Raw genomic sequence first — 6495 nt, 5'->3', positions numbered from 1 at the left:
CCCCCCACCCCCACCCCGCCGGGGTGGGAGGGCTGAGCCTTTCTCCCACTTGGCCTGAGTGGGCCCGAGCCTGCAGACAGCTCCTCAGGGATTCTAGCAGGAGGGTTGGGAGGCTACGGCTGACACTTGGGGATTTTTCAATCATGTTTCAAGGAAAGATGCTGAAATTATTTTTATGGAAGAGAGGTAGAAAGTCGTGGTATGTCCTGGTGACAGATGCCATGTCTGCAGGATTGGGGGTAGGTGCCTTGAGTGTGTTCTCATAGCTTGGTCTAAATGGGGAGGGGGCAAGCAAACTGCTTCCTTTCCACTGCATCCTTGCCCCACAGTCTGGTCCTGGCTGCCCAGGAAACCTCCACCCTCCCCTCAGCCTTTTCACTTTAGTGCGGACTCCTAGACGGATGGTTGTTTTACATTCTACCCTGCCTCTTTCCAAATCTGCTCAGGTTGTGGGACAGAGTCACAGGGTCATGGGCTCTGAGGTGCTTTTAGCTGAAGATGGAGTGTTCATGGGCAATCTACTCATTTCACAGATGAGAAGGCTGTGACTCAGAATGGGCAAGTCATTTGTCTGGGGTCACACAGCAAAGTGGTGAAGGAGCGAAGGCCAGCCCTCTGGACAGAGTGTTTCCTTCCCATGGGTTCAGAAGCCTTTGTGTGTGCGCTTGCTTAGGTGGCAAAAAGGCGACGAGGCAGTGGCTAGACAGACAGACTCCATGAAGTAAACGCACTGAGCACATCCAGCTTCATGCAGGGAATAATCCTCTCTTCTCCAGTAAAATCTCCCTCCTTAGAGAGTGGAAAATGGCCAAATGGGTTTGTTTCTTGTCTTCTTTCACGCTGGCTGGCAGAAAGAAGAAGGGAAGAAAGCAGAAGGGACTGGACTCACCAGTCCTCCAAAAGCAGTGGATTTCTTGGCTTATGAGTTTGCAGAGCAGTGGGAAAACTTCAATCCGGGAAAGCAAAACAGCAGAACTTTTTTGTTTAGAGTGAAAGCCTGTGCAGCCAGAAAGGCTGGGGGCAGTTTTTCCTTCCACCTTCCTGTGAGGGTCCCAAGCCAGAAGGCGAAAATGTGTCTTTCCCAGGCCAGGTGGGCCGCTGGCCTGGGAGTCAGACCCCAACCCACCAAGCAAAAGGATGAGGAGAGTGCCCAGTGCTGGAGGGGTTACTCAGCAGCCAGAGCTGACCTAGCCCCTTACATGCAGCCCTTCATTAAGGCCCCAGGACCTCCCGAGGTGAGCGCTCTTCCTATCTTCATCTTAAAGAAAAGGAACTGTCTCAGCCAGTGTAAGTGACTCACCTAAAATCACGGAGTAAGTTTGGAGCTAGGATTTGGATCCTGTCTGCTTGCCTAATGCTCAGTCAGTATCATTGCCTCACGGGTTTAATAGATACTCTGAGAACACCCCCCAAAAAAATTCCTTTAGCTAAACCCAGACCGCCTTGCTGTTTCTGGCCAGTGTCCTAATCTTCTCCCTCCCCTTACTGGCACAGGAGAAAGTCACCCTCTCTGGGCTTTCTCCTCCTCCAGGTCAGATTCGTTTCCATACACAGATACTTGTGAAACAATGCGGTGCCAGGCAGTGGGCAGGACGGAGACTTGTCAGAAAGGAGCCCCCTTGTGGTCAGAAACAGCAACTACAGCTCTGCAGTCAGAGCTTGCCAAGTGTCTCCATGGACAGCTTAGTTTCATTTGATGCTTACCTTGAACGTGCAAGCATACCCATTACACAGATAAAGAAACCGAGGCCCAGAGATATGAAGTGACATCTGCACAGAATCACACAGCTCATAATTCATTCATTCAGCAAACATCTATCAACTGTCTGCTGTTTGCCAGGCACTGTTTTATGTGTTGGGAGTATAGCAGTGAACAAAACAGACGACCACCCTGGTCCTCTTAGAGCTTATGTTCTAGTTCATGGGGTGGCAAGTTACAACCTGTGGGCCGAAGTCAGCCCGTTGTTTTTGGCATGTACAGCCCATGAGTTAAGTCATTTTTAAATGATTATAAAAATATGAGAGGAATAACATTTTATGTCACGTGAAAATTATGTGAAGTTCAAATTTTTGATCCATAAAGTTTTAATGGAACACCGCCAGGCTCCTTCGTTTAGGTGTTGTAAATGTCTGGTTTCTCTACAACAGCATAGTTGGATAATTGCAAGAGAACATGCAGTCAAAAATATTTACCACATGGCCCTCTACAGAAAATGTTTATCCACCCCTAATCTATCAGGTGATAAGGACATCATGGCCGTGGCTAAAAAGACAATGAAAGTGAAAATGAAGTTGCTCAGTCGTGTCCAACTCTGCAACTCCATGGACTGTAGCCTACCAGAATCCTTCGTCCATGGGATTTTCCAGGCAAGGGTACCATTTTCTTCTCCAGAAAAAGACAATAATTAACATTTATTGAGTGCTTGGTTTGTGCAAGCACTTGGCTAGACCACTCCTTTCATGGTGTCACTTAATCATTAACCTATCAGTGCTATTATCATCCATGTCATCTATAGAAGGAAGGAAGACTCAGAGAAGTGAAGCAACTTGCTCAAGGGCACACAGCTAATCGACGGCCTCATTTGATCCAGGATCACAAAGAGTTGGACATGACTGAGCAACTGAACATGCACTGATGAGCTGGAACCAGACTGGGTTGTGAACCATCGTGCCCACCCAGGATTCAGCTCCAGTGTGTGAGGTCAAAGTCCATGCTCTTTTCCTCCATATCACACTGTTTCCAAAGTTGTGAGAAGTTCTAGAGACACCCGGGGGTCCTGGGTCACCTGCCCCTCCCCCAGGTCCCTCTCACACTCTGTGATCTGGGTGCCAAGTGCTGGCCTCAGACGCTCCGGTGAGGTCGCCACTGTCTGTGTTTAGGGTGGAAGGTGAAGAAGTCTGGGGATGGGCTGGATCGCAGAAACCCTAGCACGACAGGCTGGGTGGAGGCATAAGTGGAGAGCAGGTGCCCGGGGGCTCTCACCCACTGCCCACTCACTAGGCACAGCTCACGCCTTCCTCAGATAATGTCACAGCCTCAGCCTCCCCTGATTTACTGGCCTCACCTCCTCCCTGAGGCTCCTGTAATTAATTGCCACAAGAAACGCGCTAAATTTGGTGAAATCCATCTTTGTCTGCAGCTACCCACCCCCTCCCCTTCCCGCCAACCTTGGAGCGGTTCATTAAGTCACGCACAGACCCCGGCAGAGTGTGAGTCTATCGGGTCACCAGATGCCCCATCCATCCTCAGCCCTGCTGTGTGATGCTAGAGCTCCGTCGGGCTTGAGGCATTCACATGGCCATAGATTCACTTAGTCACCTGCTTCTTCTTTCTCTGTCATCCAGCCGTTCACTTACTTTCAAGCCACTTGCTTCCTTGCTCGCCCATTCAGTCCATCACCATCTCATCCTGCTACTAACTCATTCTGTCATCAAGTTTGTTGTGAACTGTCCAGTGTGCTGGGGAAACTGTGGCCTCTGAGAGTCAGGCTCTTCTGGATGCAAATCCAGGCTTGTCTACCTATGAACTTGGACACATTTCCCTGGGCAAGTTACTTAACTTCTCAGAGGTGCAATGTCTTCATCCATCAATGTGCACGATGAAATCTACCTCCCAGGGCCAGCAGAGATGGATAGATGCACAGCAGTGTGGTTCCTGGCTCCCACTAGGCACTGAATAAATAGCTGTTATGATTATGGTACAGGTAATTCCAGTTTCTGGGGTTTTGGACATCAGTGGCCTCAGGGAAATGATGGTCTGGTGGAGAAGGGAAGGCTGGCCTGTCAGCAGGAAGGGCTAGCATGGCCAAACATGCTGCCCCGTGCACTGTGAGCAGCAGTGTGGAACACGAGTCCCCACAACCTTTCCACTTTACAGGGGAGGAAACTGAGACTCAGCTCATGAATGTGGAGTTTTGATTCAAAGCCTGGCTGGTTTCCAAAGCCCAGTTCTTTACTTTCTGTGACCCTGGGAAGAGCTGGCCCTCAGGGCAGTGGCTCCCAGGGAGCCAGGCTCTGGGTATTGGTCTGGAAAAGGGGGCAGGCATGGAAATTCCTGAGCGGGTATGGAGCTGAAAGATGTCAAGACAGAGCAAAGTCCTCTCCAGAGGTGTCTGAAGGGTCTTCCAAGCCTCCCTTCTTTCTTTCCAGAGGTCTGGTTCCTCCTGTTCCCCCTGGGGCAGCGGGTTTCAGGAAGTCTGTCTTCCCTCCCGTGTGCCCTCAGCAGACGGTCACCCCTCACTCCCCAGTCCCTGTGCTGGGCTCTGGGAGGAAGAGACAAGCAACTGTGTTCCCTGCCTCCCACCTGGGATGGCCACGGGGCGGCCCCATGGCTGTCAGAAGCCGCAGGCCGGTGGCCTCACCTGTGCCCAGGGAGCTGGTGATGGCAGCGGCAGGAGGCAGCGGGGCTGGCCAGAGGACGGAGGCGGAGCCGCCAGGCAGGCCAGGGGAACGCGGCCTCGGCAGAGGGAGTCCACAGCTAGGCCAGTGGGGCTCTGAGTCTTTTAGGAGCTCAGTGAATTGGGGAAGCCCAGAAGAGAAGGCAGCGTTTTCTGGGACTCACTTTGGAGAAGATGGGATAAAGAAAATGAGGCCCAAAGAGAGAGTGAGGACCCCAGACCCACACAACCCGGTGAGAACAGATGGACCCAGCTCCGTCTGATCATCAGGTGACCCAGCCCACCTGGACTGGTCAGGGCAGCACTGGGGAGGACTAGAGCTGGGACGGTGGACTGGCATCACCAAGGGGAGGACTGCCAGTCTGTGGGGAAGCTGCAAGGGGGCTAGACAGCAGGTCCTCTCTGAACCTCCGTTTCCTCTTTATGGGGTTGCCATGGTGAGGTGATGCAGCAGTGTGGGTGGGGCCTGTGTGGAGGCAGAACTCGCCTTTGTCTGTGTCCCTTCCTTCTTTCCTGGCCTGTTTGTCTTCACCTTTTGGGGTTAGTCTGGGGAAACCCTGTAACACGACCAGAAATCCTGAGTCCTGGGGTTTGACAGTGACCCTGGCAGACTTCCAGTGTTCTGATTGGCTCATGAGATGGTCAGGGCACTGCTGGTGCAGAGGCCAGGGTTGGACAGGGCTAGGGGCCAGGATGGGGTTGGAGGTGGGTGGGGACTAGAGCCAGACTGGGGCCTGGGGTCCAGGTGAGGGGCTGGGGCTGTGGGGCCGGAACCTAGAGTCTAGGGCCATAGGGGTCTGTCCAAGCCTAACGCTCAAATGGCCCGGGACAACCTCCGAGAGAGTTCTGGTAATTCCCTCTTCCAGCCGTGATACCAGAGACAATCTTACTTTCGAAAGAGATTTCTTTTATTCCCCCCTCCCTCTTATTTCATTTTTTCAAATAAGGAGTTCATCCTGTGTTGGAGCCAAGAAGAGAGTTTAATGAAAATCGATGGAGAAATTAAAGATGAACAGCGGGGAGGGAAGGAGGGCTCAACTTCAAGTCTAAGAAGAGATCCATCAGTAATGAGGGATGGGGACACTGCTGCCTGTCTCCACGCAGCTCCCTCATCCCATTTCCTGGGGCAGCTTCTTGGGATTGAGTTGCCCTGACATCTGAAGGGCCAGGCTGGAGACAGGGAGGCCTGGACCCAGAAACCCTGGGCAGGAGGGAACTGGATGGGGAGGCTCTGTCTCTCCAGCTGCTGTCTTACAGGAGTTTTTTTCCACTGCCTGCTTCTTGTAGGGCTGCAGATGGTCAGAAATAAGTCACATCTGTAAAAGAAAACAACCAGTTTTTCTCATCCTTTTGCTCATTTGATCCAAACAGTCATTTTACAAGGAAGGCACACAGAGATGGTTATGCCCATTTTACAGAAGGGAAAGTTGAGGCTACAAGGCATAAAGACACTGTCAGGGGCAGTGTTGTGTCTGACTCTTTGCGACCCCATGGACTGTAGCTTGCCAGGCTCCTCGGTCCATGGAATTTTCCAGGCAAGAATACTGGAGTGGGTTGCCATTTCTTTCTCCAGGGAATTTTCCCAAACTAGGGACTGAACCCGGGTTTCCTGCACTGCAGGCAGCCATCAGGGAAGGCCCCAGGATGTGTGGAGACGGGATAGAATTAGGCACTCTGCCCTGCTCCCCCTGTCTTTGAGATTCACTCAGAGATTATGTAGGGGCCAGTATTGTCCAGACAGAAGAAGGCCCTGCTGGCCCCGGGTCTGCACCGCACTCCAAACCTGAGTTTGAAGAAGGCAGCCTCAGTTCTGCATGTGGCAGCCGGGGAGGGATCAGCTCAGCCGGGCCTCGGCTGGTTCCCATGTGTTGTGCAACAGCGTCACCTGGTGGACAAAAGCAGCAGCTGCCTCTGACGTGCGGCCTTGTGCTGTCTTCTCTACTTGTCAAAACTAGTCTGAACCAATAGTCAGGGCCACGATGTGTCCTGAATGTGGCCTGGTTTGCAAATTCAAGGCAACAGAGTCTTCTTTTTACTAAAGTGGCTTCCTCCCGGGGGAGTTTGGAGATACATCTTGTAATCTAGTGTTAGTTGCTCA

At 52.1% G+C, this 6495-nt stretch overlaps 1 protein-coding gene across 1 annotated transcript in view; it reads left to right on the top strand.

Moving 5' to 3' along the window:
* Positions 1-6495, top strand: part of INSC (inscuteable homolog (Drosophila)) — a 138311-nt gene that overhangs the window by 89235 nt on the left and 42581 nt on the right. The window lies entirely within an intron of this gene.

Source organism: Bison bison, unplaced genomic scaffold (assembly GCF_000754665.1).
Source record: "Bison bison bison isolate TAMUID 2011002044 unplaced genomic scaffold, Bison_UMD1.0 scf7180017864518, whole genome shotgun sequence".
In the NCBI taxonomy this organism is placed as follows: Eukaryota; Metazoa; Chordata; class Mammalia; order Artiodactyla; family Bovidae; genus Bison; species Bison bison.
This window is presented reverse-complemented; position numbering and strand designations above follow the sequence as displayed.